We start from the raw sequence: 24,653 nt of genomic DNA on the forward strand, positions 1-24,653 counted from the left end.
TGCTTGTTATAATATCCTTTCTACATTTCATTTGTCTCTAATACTTCATAGTCCTTTGAAAATGAAAAACACATTTTGTGGTGCTAGAAGATTGTGTTTTCTTCTAAAGAGGATACTTATGGAAATATTTAGACAAAAAAATAATATTTAGAAGACAATAACCCTATTAGGGTTAACTCTAGAGATACGTATATCTAGACCTTGTAATAAGGAAAAATTGAATAGCCTGGAGAGGTTTAGGTAAATATAGAAGACTTAGGATGAGGAAAATATGACACCTCAAGGAACATGACAGGGACAAAAATCCAGTCATTGAAACCAGTAAGTCCTTAATCATCTGACACTTGGTCACACAGCCGATTTGAGCCTATTTAAATAAATGACTATTCTTGGTGCAAAAAAGGTGAATTTAAGTCCCATTATTAAGAAGTGTAATGGTTTTTTTAGTATGGCCCAAAGAGCATTTTGTGGCATTCATGGGCATTGAACTTAGGTTAAATTCAAGGTATCCAATTAACAACTTTATAGTATTAGAAAGATCAACTTTATTTATCTGAGGTTTGATTTTTATACCTGTAAAATGGAGATATTAATTCTACATGCTTCATGCTAAATGAGAAAATGTATATAAATGTATATGAACCTTTCAGCTTAAGGCTTAACACAGGAAATTATCAATAGATGAACTCAAAAGTGGGATGGGACAGTAAGAAGATATAATCACCTTTTCTTATTGCTAGGTTCTCCATACCACATATGCACTAAGTCCTCAATCAACAGATAAATTATGAAAATGCAAATGAAGGACCATCAGCCTGACCCAGGTAATTGAACACAAGAGATTGAATGTGAACAAAATATTACTGATTGGTTTTGTGTTGGTCAGGAATGTTGGGTTGGGGAGGTCATGCAGAGAAGAATTGTCACTTTTATTTTCATGACAGTTCCTCTAAAATATTTTTGTGGGATTTACTTGCTATACTGAGAAACTAAATGATTTAATGACTCATTAACATCTTCCTGGCCTATATAAAGTGCTTTAACTCATTTATTCTTCCCAATAATAGAAGTTTGGAGTATATTAGTTAAGAGGATACCAGGTACTATAAAAATAAAGCTTAAAAATGAGAAATGACCAAGTACTATAGAAGTTCATGATTCTCTCACACATCTATACAAGGAAGAGTCGCTGATAGCTCTATTGATCCTTTCATCCCAATATTCTCTAAGTCCTTACATTGACCATCTGCGTCTAGTCAATAGAATGTAAAAGAAAGTATGCTTACTTCTTACAAACCCTGTCCAGAAATAACATGAGATTTTTATAAATATTCCTTTGATTAGAGTTCTAACCATGCTTTGTTTTAAGGGGTCAGCAAATTATTATTGTTCCTTTCTGGGAACATCTACATACTCTGGAAGACTTGCATGTTTGGCTACCTCTTTTGCACTGAATAGCTGTGCTTACCCGTCTTTTTGCATGTAGGACACACTTATTCTACCCTAAAGTAGTACAAATACTAACCACTTTCTCCAACTGGCTTGGTGATCCACTTCACCAAGTCTGAAAGCTCTTCTTTTGGCCTGCCAACCAACACACTGTGAAAGAAAACATAAAACGGTTCAGCAGAGATAAAAAGCATGAAATTAGAGCTCTTGTTTGGGTAAAGAAAAAACACAGTCTGGGGCTGGGAATGTGGCCTCGTGGTACAGTGCTTGCCTAGCATGCATGAAACCCTGGGTTTGCTTCCTCAGTACCACCTAAACAGAAAAAGCCGAAAGTGGCACTGTGTCTCAAGTGGTAGTGTGCTAGCTTTGAGCAAATGAAGCCCAGTTCAAGCCCCAGAACTGGCAAAAATTAATTAATTAGTTAATTAATTAAAAAGTGTGATGCACATCCCAGACAGAGGGCCAAAGCAGTATGAATCCCCACTAAAGAGGCTTGTGAAGTACCTGCATGTTGGGAATTGGGAAAGTTTCATATTAAATTCTGGTTTGAATCCCAGAAGAAACTTCCTTATTCACTTCTGACTTTCTGGCCATATTGAAATCCTTAGGTACTGTCTAGTGTCTATGTTCCTCTACCTCTTCATGCAATTTACAATTTAGAGATCTGGATTTGGGGGGGCAGTTACTGCTAAACTTTATTATAGTAATAAGAAATACCCAAGTCCCAATAACTTACAACAATGAAGGTTTATTTCTTGCTGATATTAAGTGATAACTGTGGTGTGACAGCACCTCATTCCATGTGACATCTTTATTTTGGAGTTCATGCTGAATGAGCAGATCCTCTGTGGAATTAGCAGAGCCATCCCTGATTGCTGAAGCACCCAACAGGACCCAATGGCATTACTTCTCAAACTCTATTGGTCAAAGGCTGTTATCAGGGAGACAGAAACACATTCTTCCCTATAAGAAGCATTGCAAATCTCTAGGCAGTGGACAGAGGTGTGGAGTGGAATCCTATGGAAGAGGATGATGATGCTATCTCCCTTTGGCAATACAGGGCCCTCAAGAACTTACTAGGTGTGAAACTTGCTAGGCTTCTATCTGTTCCTTGTGTAACCACACCCAAGTTCATTCCTGTATATAGTTCTCAAATCCACTGCGGCTTCCTTTCCCACAGGCTTTCTCTTGCTGATGAATGAGATCCATAAAACCAGAAGCTTAAGTAAAAAAAAGAAAAGTTAACACCCTCACTAGCATCTTTTCTGTAAGGCTGAGTCACTTGATTTGCCTGAGGAATCTTCCTGGACCTTTGTCACTCAGGGCCTGTTTCAATCTTATTTCTTATTGTTTGAGGTCTAGGTGCATTTCTCAATATTGGAAAGCCCCACATTTCTGAACTCTTTCTAACCCCCTTTCTTTTTTATTCTCTAATCAGAAAGTATTTGTGTGAGCCCATCACTTTCTTGCTTTTTTTTTTTTTTTTTTTTTTACTATCTGTAGCCATCAAACAATTGCAAGCACACACTAAGATTCTGATTTTCCAATCTGCACTCCTAAACCAAGAGCTTGGTAGGCACATCATCTTCCTTCCAAGCTATTGCAGATGATGTTTTGCCATTATATATATCTCTAGCATGGCCCCATTGTTCCAGCATTATATATCTCTTTCTCTGATGCTTACCACATGCCCTCCAAGACACACACACACACACACACACACACACACACACACACACACACGGAAGCATCACATCCTAACTTTTTAGTTTATGTTGGATGACAATAGACTTTAAAAACACACATATTAATTTAAATCAAACAGAAATTTATTTTTCACGTGAGCAGCTACCCAATAAAGGCTTCCTGCCAGCCAGAGAGTCTGTTTCCATGTAGAGATACAGAGATTTAGATTCCTTCAAATCTGTGGCTCCATCATATGCTAGGAAAGAAGTTGGCCAACTATAGCCTGTGAGCTGAATCTGGATTATTCACTGCTTCTATAAACAAAATCTCATTGGAACACATCCATGTCCATTCAGGTGTTTTGTCTGTGCTTGCTTTTGCTTTAAAATGAAAGCTATAAATACTTGCAATAGAGCTCTGAACTATGAAATGTAAATCATATATCTGACATTTTACAGAAAAAGTTTATGACATCTGTGTCATGATCTAATCATTAATGCTTGAATTAAATTGGAAGATGGAAAACAGAGGTTGAAGATGGTCCAGGGATTTTTAAGTTTTGGTCTAGTTGTTTGTAATGACTAATTTCAAAATAACATATCTAACTGGTTAACAATTTGGTCTCTAAAATTAGAAACACCTGGAATTTAGAGTAAAGGCTTAATAAACGTTAGTACATTCTTCCCTTCACATTAGGTAAAAGCTATTTTACTAGACAGATAAACATTTACTGCCATTACCTGTAGCATGGAAGTTGCAAAATACTGGCCTACAAGGTCTTCATAGTCCCGTCCAACTCAGAGATATTTCTTTGTTCTATTTATTTCACTTGAGCCCAATAGTGTACTTAAGTAAGAGAGTCATAGAGAAGAATGAGATAAGGTCTTAGTCACTCAGGAGCTTTCAGGCCAAAGAGGAAAATAGACGTGGTATTGTGACTAAACCTAATACCTGGAGGTGGAAACACTGAACTAGAAATGTTTACAGAAAGCTTAGAACCATGCTGATCTCCTGTCTGACAGCATTCAGCTTGAACTCTTGAATACTTCTCTGTTAAACTTTCACATTGTCTTTCTTTTGGAGAACATTCATGACTTTTGTTCCTGATTTCTCCTTTGTTCACAGCCTTTGTCCTGAGAATCTCACTTTCTTCTTTGGTTACTTTTTCATGCTTATATCACAACCTCCTGTACACATAGTTTTGTCCTTTTCTGTTTTAAACAAAAGTGATTCTACATGATTGCTAAAAATGATTGCCTTATCCTATGGTTTGGTTTTCATCCCTATACTTTTTCCTGGACCACAGTTCTGAAAATGAATCTATAGAACTCTGGAAGTGCATAAATACATTCTGCAGAATCTCAATATTTAGCCAAAGGCTTTGAAATTTATGTTTTTATGTCACTGGTAAATTTTCTTGTATGGAATATTCTGGCTCTTCAGAATTACTACAGACTGATGCTTTATAATCTTGGTATCCAAACTTAGGACAGTATTTACAACAAATGGTACTGTGCAGTACTGACAGGTTTCAAAGTCATAAAATGGAGAAAAGTGGTATTCATGACAAGAAATGTAATGCATGTAGAATTTAAGAAGAACAGAGTAAATTAACTGGATCATCTGGTATTATACTGCTTTTGCAAGTAGCTAAATTGTTGAGAAACTAATCAAGAATACTTAATTAATAATAAATATGCTAGGGCTGGGAAGGTGGCTCAGTGGTAGAGCACTTGCCTTGCATGCATGAGGCCCTGAATTCGATTCCTCAGCACCACATAAGCAAAAAGAAAAAAGCCAAAAGTGGCGTTGTGGCTCAAGTAGTAGAGCGCTAGCCTTGAGCTGAAGAGCTGAGGGACAGCTCCCAGGCCCAGAGTTCAGGCCCCACGACCGGACCCCCCCAAAAATAATAATAAATATGTTATTATTTATTTTTAATAACTAAATATCTATATTAGACTTTTGAAATGCCTCAATGTTAAAGTCAACACATTATAGCTGGCTCAGTCTGAAAATTATTTCAGGATCATTATTCCCTAAAAGAGCTTTGATTTTATAGGAAGCCTATTTAAACTTTGAGATAAAATTATACTTAATAGAATATTTTTTTAGGTTAAAATTGTTTAAGTCAAACTATAAAAATAGATTATATAGACCCTGACCTGAGGCCACATTGTTATGCATTAATTCCACATCAGCTACAGTTCTAGGGGGAAAAAAACAATATCTTGAGTTTCATTAAATTAATGCTGCTAATTTGAATTTTAATGGTTTTACAGTTTTGTTCGTATTTAATTTGTATGTTAGTTTTTTTTCCATTTCACAAAAGCTGTGAGTACATATTTCTTTTATTTTCAACTAAAACATGTTCACATTTGCATTACATTAAGATAATGTAGGTAACACAGAGGGAGGGTCATTGGGAGAGTACTTTTTTCCCTTTAAAATAAGACTCCACGTTGTTCAAGTCATGGAAACAGTGCTAGGAAAAACTATCACTCTTAGAAATTCCTTTGTTCCTTCTCTCCCTCCCTCCTACCTTTCTCTTCCCTCCCTTCTTTCTGTCCCCTTTCTCTCTCTCTTCTTTTGTAGTAATGGAATTGAGAAAACTGTACTTTCTATAAAATGATTTTGTAGACCTTATCAAATAAAGTATACCCCATTATATAGCTGTAGTGAGGTTACTTGAAAAATATCAGATCTGTCTGATTCTTAAATATACTATTCACCGCTCTGCTCATATTGTCATCAAGGTGTGTTCCTGAATTCTTAACATACTTACGAATGTACAGATAGATTGGTTTGCCAGTTGGGGGTCTATTGGTTTCTGCAGGCTTGTCAGAAGCCTCTGCCTTCCTCTGTGATTGCTCTCAAGGAATGGGGACCTATCACTATCACTATGGATCCTCCAATTCACTTAAATCACACTCCATAAACATAGACATATGTCTCTCCATATAAGTACAAGCTGATTGGGAATGATCTCCAGTGGACATAGTTCTTCAGTCAACATCGTTAAGCAGATGAACAGGTCTGAAAAATGTGAGAACCCATATCTCATAACCAGCAATAAGCAGTCTGACACCATATGGTTTGCAGCCATATTGTTGTGTTGGTATCTGGGTCTTGCTTCCAATTAGAGATATAAGATGAGGCACAGGAAGTAGTCTATCAAATACAAATCTGGAATCCAAACATTTCTAGAACTTAAAATTTTATAACAGCCTAGCACAAGCAATAGGTTTTGCAGTTGAGATACCAAAATGGTTGCCAACATGGAAAGTTTTTTTTCTGGTGGACTGGTAGCTATGGATGTACTGATTCAATTCAACCAACACCATGTGAGCCTTTTATTTCAGGCTAACCATGGCTGAGCCTGGCTTAACAATTTCTGTAGCATATTTAGTTTGCTGAATATCACCCTGAACACTCCAAACAATAATGTCAGTGTCATACTGACATAAAATAGCTTTGATGTAGAACTGGTTATGAGCTCCTTGAAAAAAAGAATCTGTGAATGAAGGAACCTAAATTAGTTTCAAGATATACATAAAACTTAAAAATTATGCATTTTAATGGAATACTATGTGGTCTTTTCAATGGCCTCTTTTTGAAAGGTAGAAAAGCAAACCTAAATATTTGTAATTTTTTTTCTTTGTAGCAGTGCTATAGACAACTTATTTGCAAGAGAATATGAATTTTCCTTTTATAAAATTAACTTTTAAATCTTAAATTGACTCTAATTTCATATATATATTTCTGATGTACAAAGTGATGCTATGAATTGTGAATATAAGGTGGAATAGCTAAGTTATTGTATCTGTCATCTCAAATACCATTTGTGGCAAGAATATTTGAAATTCAGTCTTTTAGTAATTTGGAAATGTATAATACACTATTGGTAATTGTATTCACCCCATGCTGAAATCACCCCCAAAAGATAGCTCTAGTTCTCCTATCAAACTGAGATTCTGAGATTTTGGTCATCTTCTTAGTTTTTTCCCCCTCTAAAATAAGAGAAGGCTTATATGCTTATAAATACAAAAAAGTGACAAAGTCCAGTCATTCAAAATTATATGACAATATTTCAGAGAAGAAAATAATTCAACTTGTCTTCATTTAGCTTGTTCATTCTCTGATTTGCTGTTTACAAAGCTTTTATTTGCCTAAACTATGAAAGAATTTAGTTTTTTGTGTGTTTGCCTTATAGCCTATGGCAGAGCTGAGGGTCATGGTAAAATTTCTCTATCCTAGATAAAAATCTAATCTTCCCAAATAAGAGCATCCAATCTTCAGTTTGAAATAGTCACCTAATACCAATGCCAGCACTGGCCTGATTCGTGAGTAGATTTCATATAGGTTTCAATTCCAGCTATCTTGCTTGGAGAGGGGAGAAGAAAGAGAGGGGGGGGATGGAGGGAGGGAGGAAGAAAGGGAGGGGAGATAGGGAGAGGGAGAGAAGAGGGAGAGGGAGAGAAGGAGAGATCAGCCAGTTGAATTATAATTTTAATGTTTTCTATCCATGTTGAATACATAGAGCCTAAAAGCAAAGCATAAAAACCCGACTCAGCTGAAATATGAACTACCATTTGTTATTACCAATGCTGTGTGTCATCATTACTAGCCTTGTATTTCAAGAGGACAGCTGGAACTTACAAGGTCAATGACAGTTTTATATACAAACCCAAATGAAAGGACTATAGAGATCAAAGAGTTGGGACATTCATAAAGAGAAAGATTGCCATATGCTAGCTCATCTATTCTGAAAGTTGGGTTTTTATTTTTTAATATTTATGATGAAAGAATAGGAAGAGATTGAAAAGGATGATTTAATTAAAGCAGATATCAAGATGACACTACCCTTCGAAATAATGTAAATATTCTATGGGAAAAGCCACTGAAGAGAAGTGCACACAAATAATTATTATCACCAATTGTCCACTCTTCTGTTGGTGAATTCATTATTTTGAGAAGGCCGGATGCTAATATGAACCAATTCAATTATGCAGCAGGATAGTAATGATCTCACAGACAGATGAAAACAAATGAAATTCAGTTCAGTGGTACCAAGGAATAGATATGGCCATGCTATTCTAGGCCTTCAGTAACCTTAATGAATTAACATTGGTGAAAGAAGGAGGAATACCAAAGTTTTAAAGCTTTTGTATTGTCAGAGCAAAACAGAAGAGGAGAGTGAGGTTATTATTAAAAATTACCCAAATTTAGGCTATTTAGCTAGATGATGCCAGCATCAATTATACGTAACCTTGATCCTGTCCATGAATGAGATACAATGATAGATGCCTTGGGAGCAATGGGGAGAAACACTGTTTCCTAATTATTCCTAATTATTTCAACTTTCCTTGCTGCTAACTTCACACATTTACCTTCATTTTGGAGTCATGAGTTGAAGTTATTTGGAGAATATTGTGGAAGGGAGAAAGAGACTGAACTGGGAAAATTGAGAATATTTTCAGGACCAAGGAAAAATATCTATTAAGCAAAGTTCACCTTCAGATCAGAATTACTCTTACTGAAATTTTCTTGCCTTTATAATAATATGGTTCTTCCTATTTGCTATTTGTTCTCTCTCTCTTTTTATCCCTCTTTCTCCCTCCTCTCTTTTCCTTCTTTCAATGGTATTCAGGTTTTGAACTCAGGGTCTGATACTTCCTAAGCAGGTGCTCAATTACTTAAGCCATGCACCATCCATTTTTGCTTCAGTTAATTTTTACAGATATTTTTGGAGTTTTCCCCAGGGCCAGCTTCAGCCTGTGTTCCTCCTACCTATGGCTCTTATGTAGATGGGATTACAGACATGTACTACCATACCAAACCTGTTATTCGCTTATTAAACTCCTCCCCACTTTTGAAAACAAACCATGTGTTCTCATTGCCTAGGAAATTAGTGGAATTTGTGTACACAGAACTACATCTTATTCATGAACACAATATTTTATTCAAGACATTGAATAAACGGGTTGAATATGGAGGAATTTCTTTCAGTCTTACATCAGACTCACCATTCTCAAACCCAGGTAAACTTGTTCTGGGTTATAGCTACTTCATTACGAGATCATTATTGTCTTTGTCCTGAATTGTCTCACTACAGCCTGTGAATCTACAACAGAAGATAAGCCTAGAATTCTAGTTATGATCCATAATGGGCTATAATCCCTTTGCTGTAAACTGAAACCTTGTGTTTGCCCAAATTCGTATACGGAAATCTTGATTCCAAGGTCACGGTATTCAGAGGTGTCTCAGGGGAAGTCACTAGTTCATCAGGGCAGAGTGCCCCCTCATGAGGGGGATTAATAACCATGAAATGAGCCACTAAAAAACCTTTGATCCATGGGAGGACCCAGTGAAAAGATGTCGATCTATAACACCACATTGTGAACACCTTGATCCTGGACATCTAGCCTCCAGAACTGTGAGAAATACATCCCTGATGTTTATAAGCCATTCAGTTTATGGTATTTTGTTGTAGAAGCTTGCACGGACTAGGACATCCATCCCTCAATTTCTCTCCCACAGCTTCTTTTTATACTTTTGTCTAGCATTATCTCACAGAAACATAGATGACCTTACACAGTGTCTGACTCAATCCCAGCCCCAGGAAGTACATCCTGCATCCCTAGCAACAAGATGAATATTTATTTGCTGACTCTCTAAGAAACAGTAAGATAAGTTGCATGAACATTTGCTGCCCTATTTATTCATAACCCTCTACTTCTGTTGGTGGCAACACCAGAAATCCATTCTTTGCTTGTCTCTCTCCATTTAGTTTCAGTCGAAGATGAGGAATTGAAAATTGAATGTAAATTCAGTACCTTGTTACCGCTCCAAAACATCTTTGCATTTTAAAAGCAAAAGTTTTGTTCCTTCTTTAGAAGTTGTATAGAACTAAAAGTAAGGGAATCAAATTTGCATAGATAGGGAAGTGTGGGAAAGTGGAAAGAGATGAAGTTGTAATCCTTTCCCTAAGACTGTGGAAATATAAGGAGCCCAACCTCCCCCTGGAGTCAGAACACTCATCTGAAAATGAATGACAATGGATGTGCATGATTACTGATAGTGGTGGTGGCATGCTTTTGCTATTTACTCCTAATCACTGAACACTGCTTAACATGCTACAGCTATCCTAACTTTATCTGCATTATTGTCTCAGTTTCTAGTTTCTGGTATGTAACAGATGCTGTCATTTTGTTCAGTCCCTCAAAATGTTATTAGTGTTTTTTAATATAATATTCAATTGTTATGTGGATATAACCTTTCTCATTTAATTTTTTTCTCATTTCTCTGTGCATTTCAGGCCTTTTGTCTACATGTATTTTCCTTGAGACTGAAGTACTCCTTTAGAATTATTGTGAGAGGGTTGACAGGTCTCACAGTCAGGTTTTTGTGGATTAGAAATGTCTTTATTTTCCTTTCACTTTGAAAGATCATTTTGCTGTTTGTAGCATCTGTTGATAGTCATTTTCTTTTACCAGTACATTCCAATACAACATTCTCCTGTCCTCTGGCCTCAAGCTTCTTATTTTTATTTTTCTTTGTAGGTGCTGGTACATGAACTCAAGGTCTGGGCGCTGTTTTGGAGCTTTTTAGCACAAGGCTAGTCACAGATCAAGTGGTTAATTGGAGATAAGTTTTGCTGACTTTCCTGCCTGCGCTGGCTTTGAACCATGATCATGCATAAGCTTGTAATGAGGCAACTGGATAGCCTCAGGTTTAATCTTGAGAAGTTTGTCAGTATAGCTGATGTTCTATGTCATGTGTTTTCAGATTTACTGTGTTAGAAGTGGTGCTGTAGCTCAAGTGGTAGAGCACTCACCTTGAGCCGAAGAGCTGAGGGAAGCACTCAGGCCCAGAGTTCAAAGCCCCACGACTGACTAAATAAATAAATAAAATTATGCACAGATTTACTGTGTTTGGTTTTCTGCAGTTTTACTCAGGTATGTTTAGATGTGATTTTTTAATCCTCTTGGGAATCATTGGAAGTCTAGAATAGTTGATCAATCTCTTAGTATCCTTCACCTCTTAAAAATTTCAGATGTAATCTACCTAAATACATCTTGTCTCCTTGTTTTCTCCGGAACTCCAACAAACATACATTTTGCCCACTCTCAACTACTACTTTTCTTCTGAGATATTTTCAATCTTTGACTCCACTGTATATTTTGGATAACTTCTTTTGACTCATCTAGTTCAGTAATTTTCTCAGCTGAATCTGAGCTCTCAATGAGCACATCCACTTTTCCTTTGTAAACATGCTGGTTTACTTTAATTATCTCTCTGTTGTAGATATTTTCAAGTTGTTTTTTGTTTGTTTTGTTTTGTTTTTGTCAGTCCTGGGGGCTGAACTCTGGGACTGGGTGCTGTCTCTCAGCTCTTCAGCTCAAGACTAGTGCCCTACCACTTGAGCCACAGCACCACTTTCAGCTTTTTTCTGCTTATGTGGTGCTGAGGAATCGAACCGAGGGCCTCATGCATACGAGGAAAGCATTCCACTACTGAGCCAACTTCCCAGCCCAAATTCCTTTTCTGTTTATTTTTCTCTCCTTTTCTTCTCTTTCTTTTATTCTTTTCTTCACTTTCCTCTTTATTTCTTCCTCTTTCTTTCTTTTTCCTTTCTTTCCTTCTTTCTCTCCTTCCTTCCTCTTTCTTTCTTTCTTTCTTCCTCTTTTTTCTTTCTTTTCTTTTTTTTCCTGATGTGGCTTCTCAAATAGGGTTCCTACTTTCCAAATTGAGAATTCAGGACCTTATGCTCTGAGTTCAAATCACAAAAGTCAAATATCTGTTTTAGGCAGATGCTATACCACTTGAACCATGCCCCCTCTCTTTTTTGCTTTAGTTATTTTTCAGACAACATCTTACATTTTCTTCCAGCAAGAGCATGATATTTGCTTATTTGGAGTTACTCAAAGATATTGTTTGGCTACAAGTAACAAATGACCTAACCCAAATAGAATTGAAAATCAAGAAAGAGATATTAGCTTATACACACACAAAATGGAACTTATTATCTCACATAAAATAAAAACTAGCTCACTGCATCATACATGGCTTTAACAGATACATCATCAGGACACTGTCTTGAAAATCCACTTCAAGCAAATGATTGGTGGAAATTAGCATTGTTTTGTGCAGTCATTCTAAGGGAAATTTAAAATCTCAGGGGTCAGCTTCCAATCTAAGATGGCAAGTTAAGCCTTTGCTTCTCACAAGTGGAAAGAAAGTTACTAATGATCAACTGAAGTACTTCTTAGATGAGATTTAATGAAAACTTTGGTCAGTAAAGGCAACTTGGAAGAACTTGGAAATGGTTTTTTTTTTTTTTTAAGCTGGGTGTTTTTCCATTTTGTCTGTGGCTCTCTTCAGTTGGACTCTTTGGTCTCAGTGCATCAGGTTCATTGGGCAGGCACTGAGAATTTTCAGATGAAAATTCTTGATTATAATTGAATGGGTTTTTTTCTTTCTCATTCTGGCATCATTACCTTAAAATCAAAAGAATTTTCAGTTCCAGAAAAGGTGTTGATTAGGCATCTTTTCAGTTTCCAGGTCTGTGTTAGACACTACTAAAGACTAGGGGAAAAGGGGAAGGGACACTGAGCGGTATTGAGTTTGAAGCATATCTTAATTTAACTCCTGTGCATTGATCTCATTTGGACATTCCTTGTCATTTATCTCACATGGGTCTCATTTCACCTCTAGTAAGTTGGTATCTTCCTTCATCTCTTCTAAGTTGAAGTTGATCCATTTTTCATTCCTTCTCAAGCTTCCATGTTTCTGCCCTTTCCAGATATGATAACCAGTTTTTATCTCCACTCTCAAGAGATATTGTAAAATGTTGTCAGAGACAACATTTTATCTGGTCTCAATCCTCAGCCCTCAAAGTAATCAAAGTACTTCTGGGCTTGTTAAGAAACATAGATAGAATCATGCTTGAACCTAAGGATCAACACTCTACTTGGGGAAATGAAGTCATATGTATTATTTAATAGCTAAGAGGGAAGGCAATATGTAAGTGCAGGTCAAATAAGGAATCGATGATGAATGTTCTAAGTGTTACAAGAAAAGAGTGATCCCTCCTGGCCAAAACATTTGGGGAAACTGTCAAGAAACAGGAGGACCTTAACTCACTTTATTGTGAGACTTAGGAACGTTGAAAGGTTTCTTTAGGAAAGACAAGAGCCAAAGGAGAGCTAGTGCACTGGGATAGCAAAGGGCACACTCTTGGCATGGGAGTGCAAAGCCTGGCTGGAGCAATTGTTGGTGCAGGAAAGGAGGGAGGAAGGCATCTCAAAGACTTGGCATGCAATGATGAAAAATTTTAAATCTCAACCTAAAGAATAATGATCAAATTCACATTTGGATATTATCCAAATCCCATATATGAGGTAAAGTAGTAGTTAGGAGAGAAATTCTTGATTTAAATTCTAGATTTACTATTCTGTGTAATCAGTTTTTCCCACTCTGAGATTCTTCCCCTGATCTGCAAGGAGTGGTTCAGGCTCTATGTCTTTCTCCCGTGTCTTCAGTCCTGTTTTTCACTTGCATTAATCCCTTCATCAGGGCACTTATGAGGAAATGGAACTGACACGAGTCCATTTTATGACTTGAGACCGACTTGCTGTGCCAAAATGTTTATAGAGAAAAAAAATCTGAAAGCGACCTCTAGGACATGACCTTTGGTTATTAAGTGATTGCTTAGGAAGACAGCCAAGAGAGGACTAGGAGATGTGTAGGCATGATTGCCCACACATTGGAAACTAGGGAGAGCCGTGGCCTTTTCCAACAGGTCTGACTTTCTGTCATCATATCTTGCAAATGAGACTGCTTGAAATGACAGTGGTGGTCTTGGTTCTGTTCCAGCCTGGAAGAAGAAATTAAGTAAGGAAATTAACATCAGTTTCTCTCCCCAGTAGTCAGATTCCTTCCAGCAAGAGCATGATATTTGCTTATTTGGAGTTACTCAAAGATATTGTTTGGCTACAAGTAACAAATGACCTAACCCAAATAGAACTGAAAATCAAGAAAGAGGTATTAGCTTATACACACACAAAATGGAACTTATTATCTCACATAAAACAAAAACTAGCTCACTGCATCATACATGGCTTTAGCAGATACCTCATCAGGACACTGTCTTTTTCCCTTTTGCCCATCTTCTTCACTATCCTGGCTGGCAAGATGCTTCTCATTTCCATAGTCATCAAATTATACTGTGCCTGATGGGTCTTTTTCTTTTCAAAAACACATTATTAAGTAGTTGTATAAAGAAGTTACAATTCCATAAATCAGGTTATGCATCTAATACTTCTTGATCAATGTCATCCCTTCCATAATTCTCCCCATTCCCCACCCCATACTTACCTTCATGGGTTTTTCTTACTAAATTCCAAATGACTGTAGGTTTGGGAAGATAACGAATCTGAGAAAATGGCCCCTAAGGAATCTTAGAAATAATCTAGTTCATGCCCAATAAATAAGTGGGCTATAGACTTAAAGAGAAACTTCTCTGAAGAGGAAATTAGAATGGCCAATAGACACATGAAGAAATGCTCAACCTCCCTAGCCATAAAAGAAATGTAAATCAAAACAACATTGAGATATCACCTCACCCCAGTTAGAATGGCAAAAATCAAGAACTCTAATAACAACAGATGCTGGAGGGGATGTGGACAGAAGGGAACCTTACTGCATTGTTGGTGGGAGTGTAAACTCATTCAACCACTTTGGAAAGCAGTATGGAGGTTCCTCAAAAGACTCCACATAGAGCTCCCCTATGACTCAGCAATCCCACTTTTGGACATTTACCCAAATGATCACAAACAATGCCACACTAAAGCTACCAGTACGACTATGTTTATTGCAGCATTATCTACCATAGCTAAGATATGGAACCAACCCAGATGCCCCTCAGTAGATGAATGGATCAAGAAAATGTGGTATATATACACAATGGAATTCTATGCCTCCATCAGAAAGAATGACATTGCCCCATTTGTTAGGAAATGGAAAGATTTGGAAAAGTTATATTAAATGAAGTAAGCCAGGCCCAAAGAAACTTAGGTTCCATGGTTTCCCTTATTTGCAATAACTAGTATATGTCTGAGTCAAGCAGAAAAGGTCAGATAAGTTGATGTTAGGGAAATGAATCCTAGATATGTATTCAAATGTTTATGTCTTCCAGGTGATTGTTTCTAACACATTTATAAGATTATTTCTTTGTTGCTTTGTATATCCCTCTCCCATGGTATAAGCCCTGCTTTCACTGTATTTGATGTTGGTATAATTTGTGGAGAGGAAGGGAAAAAACAAATCATTTAAATAGGGATACAGGTGGATCCATTGCAACAATGAGATGTACAAGTCGTTATATGGAAAAACGAACTTTACAACTTTGGTGGGGGGGAGGAAGATTGGGTGGGGGTGAGGGGAGGATGGGAAGGGATAGGAAGGGAAACAAAGGAGGAGGCTACCATGCTTGATAAGAAATGTACTCATTATCTTGTCCATGTAATTGTAACCCCTCTGTACAGTATTTTCATAATAAAAAAAAAAGAAAAGAAAAGAAATAATCTAGTTCAACTAAAAAATCCTACTTCAAAAGTTGTGGAGGACAAGGCACAGAGGAGTATCAGCTGTTCTGGATAATAAAAATAGAGCAGCTCTGACCAGGGCACTTGTTGGACTTGGAGTCACACACTTTAGTCATCTGCTTTGCCTTAATTGTGACCTTAGGAAAGTCATCTTAATGCAAGCTTTAGCTTGAAATCAGGGTAATTGCGCTGAATTTCATTGGATCCTGAGGCCCAGTACTTTACATTTTAACTCTTTGTATGCTTCTGCTTTCTTACCAATATATAAAATAGTGGCATATCTCATAATCAGTGCTGGCTTAGATTTTATGGAGTAGAAAATACAGCCCTCATTGCAGAATGAAATAACAAAAGTATATCATGTAGAATAAAGTCTGGCACATTAAAATATTAGTTGTTATAGTGGCGGCGGTGGTGGTGATGGTGGCTGCATTGCTTATAAATAAGAATATGGTAAGGTATAATCTATGGTCTCTTTCTAGAAAATGAAGTTGTACTTCAAGTTTGCCATCCTTTGTATCTGGCATGCAGGCAACATAGTGATTTTCCTTTGTTAGCTCCCATTCATAGGTATTAGATTTAATTCCTTAAAACCAAACCACAGCCCCTCAAACTCATTTGAACTAAAATTTCCAGATTCATATTTTCCTGTCCAGGCCACACGATAGGGAAACAAATTGTCGCTTTGTGTTATATGGAGACAGTACAAATAGGTCTACTCAAAACCCTTCGTGTCATCTCTTTATGATAAAATACATCACAGTACATTAATTCACATCTTATGGGTTTTTGGTAGAGATTTATCTTTGCTTAAAATAGCAGCACTGGTTTTCTCTATCAGGAAAGGAAGTCTGATAGAATTCAGATGTCAGCTGAAAAAGGCACAATAGCAAATTAAGTCAAATTTTATTGATTTCTGAAGTGTTTACATGTTTTCTTCATTCTATATCAAGGCATAAATTTGAAAAGCACAATATTCTTTAAAAGACAGAGAATTCATGAAAAGACATTGTTTTTCTTTCCCTTCTTTCCAAAATGTTACTGTTTATAGATCTGAAATCAAAATAACTACTATTTTTACTGATTTTGTTATACAAAATTTACAGCTTTTCATGCTCTTCCTTTAATCATTTTTCCTCTTCATTTTTCCTCTTGTCTTTCAGAATGTCTGTAAAATTATGGGTTATTATTTCCACTACTTCAGTTAGTGTTTATGCCAGCAGGGGGAACATTATTTTATTATTTTTAGAGAGTGGGAGCTATTTCTTGAACCAGGAAATTGAACTTGCTATTTAAAAAAAAAAGCAGAGCCGTCATCTCATCAATATCAATTTCATTTCCTCTGGGATGACTCCATATTCCTTAAAATCACCCCCAAGTAAGTGAGAATCCTTCCCATCTTACACCATGTAAATATCTACTGTTTATTTTCATGTTATGCTGTAAGTATTGCTGTCTTCTTAGGAGAAGGCACTCATCATGGACAGGGATTATGGTCACTTTGTTGTTATATGACTATAATTTAGAGCACCAAATAAAGAAATACATTTGAATCCAAAAAAAGTCTAATTTGAAAACACTCTTGAAGTTCTGGGGACAATTGCACATTGTTTTACCAAATCACCCCCAAGTAGATTTCAGTTCCTCAGAGCTGCACCTGCAAAGTTGTCATTTAGGTAATAATCTGCAAGAGACACTTATAGGCACATATTTACTTAATATTAAGCTGGGCTAGAAAAGAAACCAATTTGAAATTGCTTCCTCAGCTGAAAGCTCTATGCTAACAATAAAGTTTAATTTCAGCAGCTGTAGTTCTCAAATCAATAGACTGCAAAGAGGGTGGCAGAATTTCAGTTTTTGGTTTTGAATACTAAGCAGGTCAGAAGTTGAATTATTTAAGATTAAATTTACTATATTTTAAAAACAGCTTTTAGACCCGTGAATTTATATTATTTTCAATAACAACCTAAGTCTCCAAAATGAAAAATTATGTCTAACCACAAATGATCCTATTTATTCCATGAACATGAGGAGTTTGAGTATTATTGCTTTAAGAAAAAGACTTAGAAATTCATTTATAAATGATAAATAAACTGCATCAGATAAGTGCTTTCTTTTAAATTTAAAAACATTACAGTAATGTTTTTGGGTAGTCAGACTGTGTTATGCTAATATCCAACTGGCTTTCTCTTTAGTCAAGATTTATTTCAGACTCAGAACACATGCATAAGAAATACTGACAACAAATGGTTATATGGGATTTTTGTACATAGCTATTGTATGTTGTCTTGCTTCATCGTTAAATAATTTGTTGAAAGTCTCTGTGATACAAAGGTATCAAATTATGGGCATTTTTATAAATCTGTTGGAGAAATAAATTTGAGAAGTAAATGAATTATTTTGTCCTTAGAAAAAGGAATTATCTTTACTATCTCTAAGCTCACTGGTACATGCTCTTAAGTCAAACATTGGGTTCCAAGCTCCACATTCTGGAAGATGATATGTTGAGGGATATTTCTGATATTTCCTAAGATCAAGTGGTATTCTGAAGTAGTATGTAAGAGTTCTCAACATTGCTGAAGAAGGGTTAGTGGTCAAGATGATTACTGTTCCGAAGGGAGACCAGGAAAAAGGATCAGGACCATGGACAGCTCTAGTAATTCGGGTTCGCTTGGATTTGATAGATTTTGGAAGCATAGAACCATTGTTGTTGTTGTTGTTGTTGTTGTTTTTCCTTACTGAGATGTAGACTTTTAATCCCATAGGCCTTATATTTTATATTTTTACCTTTATTGAAATGCAGCTAATTGGGAATTATGTCCTACTACATATTATGTCAACTACAGTGTAGAATAAAGCTGGATATTGTAGGCTATCTTCGGACCTAATTTTGTTTTTCTCATCATATATTGGCTATTGTCAAAGGCAGATATTGGTGTTGGAGCACAGCCCAAGAATATAAAAGAAAGGATGTTCGCAACTGTTTGTGGAATGTTTGTGGAAGAGCCTGAAGGTATATGCAGTTAAGCACTTGCTTTTCTCTTTCATTCAAAGCAAGAGGAAGAACACAAGTTTTCTCCTTTTAATAATTTCATATAATTAAACTCTGAGCTTTTAGATATGATGCATACTAATAAATTCTCCATGGAATCTTTTAGAAGTAAAAGCACAGCTGTTCAATTCATGGATTTATTTTTCAATGTCTTAATAGAAAGTTTCTTTCCAAAGAAATTTCATGCTTTAAAGATGGTTAAAGTAACTTCCTGTAATTTATCTTCTGTCATCTTTTTTTCTTGGTTCTTCACCAAAACTACTTGTTGATCCTAGCAAATTATGCTTCTTATGTCATGTCAGTTACTTTCATGACTATATTTGCAATTCACCATTTGACCTTATCTCCTTATTTTGTGTCAACTTCAGTGAGGTTACTTGCTATTCTATTAAGTTACATAGTATATCATTCTTTTCTTAACTGTTTTATATAAGCTAAATTATAATCCTGGTTCATGAGATATTTAACAAATTGGTCTCTAATTTAAAATGCAGCTAATGCATACATTTCTTACCAAGCATTGCAGCCTCCTCCTTTGTTTACCCTTCACTTCCCTTCCCTGCCTCCCCCCTCCCCCCACCCAATTTTACCCCCCTCCCCCCACCCAATTATACCCCCCTCCCCCCCCCCCACACCGAAATTGTAAAGCTGGTTTTGACATGACATTTTGTACTTCTCATTGTTGCAACAGGTCCACCTGAATCCTTAAACGATTTGTTTGTCCCCATCTCCTCCACATGATATACTGATATCAAATATAGTGAAAGCGGGGGTTACACTGTGGGGGAGGGACATACAAAGCAATAAAGGAATAATCTTATAAATGCATTAGAAATACATGCATGAAAGAAACGAAAACATTAAAATACATATTTAAGGGTTCATTTTCCTAACATCACATTATCTGGCCTTTTCCGCTTGACTCATACCTATACTAGATATTGCAAATAAGGGAAACCATGGGACCTATGCTTCTTGTAGCCCCTCTGTACAGTATGTTCTCAAATAAAATAAAATACAATTAAAAAAAAAAAAAAGAATCTATGAATGACTCAGAATATTTTTAATGCAAATATTAAAGAATCTGTCTAAAAAAAAAAAAAAAAAAAAGAAATTCACTCATTACCTTGCCCATGTAATTGTAACCCCTCTGTATGGTATTTTCACAATAAAAAAAAAGAATAAGAACAAAAAAAAATAAATAAAATAAAATGCAGCTAAAGGCTGTGATATAGCACGGTAGCAATGCACTTGCCTATCAAGTGCAACTTTCTGGGTTTGATCCCCAGTACCAAAAAAAGAAAAGTAAAACAAAAATATGGCTATAACTTGAGAAAGAATTAAATCTGAAATGATAAGGGTAAGCTTCCAACTGCCATTCAATATTTGACTAGTCTAAAATAGACCATATTGATAATAAAATGACCAATTAAAAATTATGGCATACTGCTTTCCTCCAAAAGGTACCAGAAATTGATTTCAAATCTCCAATCTTCACTTCACATCCTACTTCACTGTCCTTAAACTGCACACTTATTCTCCATAAAGGGTTAGCACATAGTTTCTATACCAATCTTCTCTATCAACTTGAGAGAAGATGTGAGTCAAGAAAAATGGAAGGGTGAGAAAGTAGGAGCAAAGAAATAAAAGGACTGTCAATATGCTTTGAAACAAGGCCACTATATGGTCCTTATTATACTCAGTATATTTTATGTGAGTTTCTCTTTGGAGCCCTACTTGGGGCCACTATCAAAAATTGTAGGCAAGTTTGTAGCATCCAAAAGACAGCATCTTGCTTTATCAGTATCTCAAATAAGTCTGTCCCTTCTTATGTTATTGAATTCACCTGACCAAGACAAATGGAAATGTGACTCCAGTACTTGTCAGAAATTTAAGGATATCTGTGGGCTTTAAAAAATGGTAAAAAAAATTGTTTTGGTATGTTCTGTTCAAAAATAATTTCTGCTAATATTCAGGTAGCTTTCATTCATGGGCATTTCAAATGGAATTTTTTAAATTGATCATTAGGAATGGAATGTCAAAAGAATAAATATATAAATGGTCATTATTCAGAAGGAAATATATGAAGTATGAACATGAAAGGTTCTTGAAATAAAAAAAAATCTTTGTCAATTCAAGAGATTAGAAAAGTCTTCTGCCTTCTACTCAGATTTTGGGTTGCCTCAGAATTTATCTCAGCTCTCTGAGCTCTTCCTCTTGGATTTTTGTTTCTATTTTCCTCAGATTTATTTAGATAATACCTTTATTCACAGGAGATGAAAATGATAGCATTGCAGTCTCAACCTTAAAAACATCTTTGAGAGGTAATCAAAGGACAAATACTCCCAGTGTTCACATACCCTGTCCAGTGATATTTATTATTTGTTTATCAGACATGTCGCAATAGTATTCTGCTATAGTAAGCATGGTAGTTAGACTTTGGCCTGAAGGCATTTATAATTTAAAACAATCAATAAAGATAAACATGCTGAAGCACATGTCAACAAGTAAGGGACTGCATAATAAATCTAGAAGTAGAAGCTGGAGACAAGCTTCTAAAGAAAACAGTATCTGATGTTGCAGAATTAAAGTGAAACACCACCATCACAAATAGAAATCTTGGGGTAAAGGAATTATATAGCCAGATTAGCAAAGGCACAAGCCTGCAAATTTTGGTCACTTCCTCTTTCACTAACTCCTGCCTCCACATTTGGGTGTCATTTGCCTGTTGATTCTCCAGACACATCCAGATATAATTAGAACAGTCTTATATGTTGGAGTTCAATTTATTCATGAAATCATTCTCTTTCTAAAGGTATGTGTCCATTAAGTCCCATCTCTCTTGTGAAATGAAAGAGCTTATTTCCTGTTAAAAGAGCTATTCCCTTTTAATAAGAGTTTATTTCCTGTTAATAGAACTTAAGCAAATTGAAACAGGGGGATGGATGACAGTTGAGGAATAGCCACTTGCCTTTTGAAACCTCTGAGATTGCATTGCATAGATGTATTCTTTCTTGAAAGATTATTTGAAAAAAAGCCATCTGGTAAGGGCTCTTCTTGTGTTTTATGGTGTCTGATTGAACTTGCCAGTGTGATACTAACAGTGATGATGTTGCTGGTAACAATAATAATTATCCTAATTATTTAGAGCATCAGCAGGTAAAGAGCTCTGAAGTTCATTTTCTTTCAGAAAAGTGTTATGTGCAAAGATTATTAAACATGTAGAACCGTACTTGAAGAAATGTTACCAGAAACCCATTAAGAAGAGAGGATGGGAATCTTGCCATCACTTTAGTAACCATTTTTCAAAACAGAAAGAGTAGCAAAAGGTAGAAATAGCATAGAAACTTGTGTTAGGAGGAGGTGGACTGATTTTATGACCATAGGCCAGTTAATTTCTACAAGCTTCATTTTCTTTATCTGTAAAATAGAAGTAATACAGCCTACAATGCAAGTGCATGATGCTATTAAGGTACCAAAGTAATAAATTTGTCTTCTCTCTTCTTGTTGTATACAAAGCAAACAAGAAACCTTTTTAAGACTGATTACAATATACAAAATAAAAATAAGAGTGACCATAGGAAAAATGTCTTGAATACTAAGTGTTAAGTGAATCCAAATTGGTACAGGTATGATACTTTGCTGTTAAAGACATAGTTTTTCAACTTACCTTGAAAACACACACACACACCCCAACATGATAAAAACCTTCAGAGCAATCCCAAAAAACTTTACTAAAACATGTTCATTTTTCTTTGTTTTTCTTTTGGTACCGCAGCTGCTTCTACCAAGTCAAACATTACATGAAAGTCCAAGCCATTTTGCTGACTGTTAAAGACAATATGCCCTTGTAATCTTACCTTGTCAAACCTCTCAGAAGTATGTGTCACCAATGCCCACTTCATGACCCGCAACATGTTTTAGCAATTGAGATTGCAATTTTCTCTCTTTTTTTCCTTGTTTCCTTTTGGCTTTTAACCATGTTTCCTTCTCCACTTAAATTTTCTCAGAAGACTGTGGTCAAACTTCTCTTAAGCAAAAAGAGGTCAAGAAATATCTCATCAAAGCTCAGCATATTGTATTAGAATTATAGTGGTACTGACAAACACTCATACGTAACAATTTATTTAATAAGGTGTGAAATCAGAATTTCCCACATATACTGAAAGAAGTCAGACTGTACCTAAGAGATTTCTCTTGGGTATGCTCATTTGATTTCCACCATAATAAACAGATGAACATCACTCATTTGGCATCCAAGAGATATGACATCCTATCTGAATGCTGAACCTGGGCAGTAAAGATTAACTTTACTGCCATCAGACCCTTAGTTAAGTATTTACTTTAAGAAGGCATTCAACTACATGGCAATTCTTTACTTATAATTTGTAACTAGATTCTCACTATTCTATCACTATACTGTTCTTCAAAAGTTATTTGACACACTGCTAATTATTAGGAGATGTCAAGAACACAGGCACACATGGAAACTAAACGTGGCACAGAAGTGAACACAAACTAGAAATAATTACATGCAAATCTCGTTCCCAGAACTACAGATGATTATTCAGGTATGATATAACTATTCCAAGCAAGAATTAAACCTTTTCCACCCTAGTCTAGAACATCATGCTTCTATTAATGCAGCCTAAGTTTGCAATGCTGTGCCTTTGCATACATTCACCTTTTAATCAAACTTTATAACCTAGTTTCCCAAAGACTAATTGAATCATTTACCCTATAGCCCAATAAACCTACACTTTTTAGATTTCCTCAAAATTATTCTATATTAATAGTTGTAAGTTGGGCTTGATGACTCTGTTGTGAATTAAAAAAGAAAACCAATGCTTGTTGATTGAGTCCTCTTCCTTGTATTTTAACTCAGGACATTACATCAGGCTACATTAGGATGTTCTGAACTGCTGTACCACAAATGCTTTAACAGCTTTGTACTCAGTTCCTAGGAAGGACAATAGAGATGAGAGAAAAGGAAGAGATAGAAGGCAAGAGATAAGAATAAAGCTCCAGAAGATAAGTGATTTTTTAACATTGGCATCAAGAAATTCATCCTAAGTATGAACAACACAGCTGTAATTGGCATTGGGAGTGATTCAGCCTTCTATCCTGGCAGTCTTTTAATGTTGGCAGCATGAATTGGACCTAAAAGCCTTGTGCGACTTTAGGTTCTGATTTTCATTTAGTCTTACCAGCAAGAAAAATAACCCTGGAGCCATGAGCATGCTGATTCTGTTAATTCCCTCAAATATGTCCCTCGTTTAAATCACTGCTGATTAAACATTCTTGACATCCTTCCTTTCTCAGTGTGCTTGTGACTCACCAGGTGATCACAGTGGAACACAAAACCTAAATCTGTTCCTTAAAAATGTTTACTGAAAGTGAGCAGTGGAAAAACAACAAAAACAACCACCTCAGCCAAAGTGATGGATGGCTCTAGTATGATATGTGCCATTTACCTGTTGAAATTCTTGAAGAAATCAAATTCATAAGAAAGTACTGGCAGGGGCTGAGTCAGACCATGGACTTGAACTATGGAAAGATGGAGCTTCTGCTGCTAAACAAACATTTCCCAAATGTGGCAGATCACTCTGCTATTACTAAGGTCATATAGTAGTTATTGTGGTTATAATCATAGATTTTTCACATTACCTTGGCAAAAATAGGGCTCAAATTCACTCTGATATTTGATTCTCTAGTTTCCTAACAGTGTCAAAATTAAAATATTAAAATGGAAATTATTGTTAACCTGAATTTGTTCTCTTTTTTTTTTTTGCTATGCTATTTTCAACGTAACAAAAATTAGACTTTCTGTTCCATACAGGACCATAACAGGAAGAGGATGA

At 36.0% G+C, this 24,653-nt stretch overlaps 1 pseudogene; it reads right to left on the reverse strand.

Annotated features, from left to right (window-relative positions):
- Positions 1 to 2,580: 2,580 nt before the first annotated feature.
- Positions 2,581 to 22,697, reverse strand: LOC138838363 (proteasome subunit alpha type-1-like; annotated as a pseudogene).
- Between the last annotated feature and the right edge of the window lie 1,956 nt (positions 22,698 to 24,653).

The sequence above is a fragment of the Dipodomys merriami genome, unplaced genomic scaffold (genome assembly GCF_024711535.1).
Source record: "Dipodomys merriami isolate MVZ:Mamm:240054 unplaced genomic scaffold, mDipMer1.0.p SCAF_10, whole genome shotgun sequence".
NCBI classification, from domain to species: domain Eukaryota; kingdom Metazoa; phylum Chordata; class Mammalia; order Rodentia; family Heteromyidae; genus Dipodomys; species Dipodomys merriami.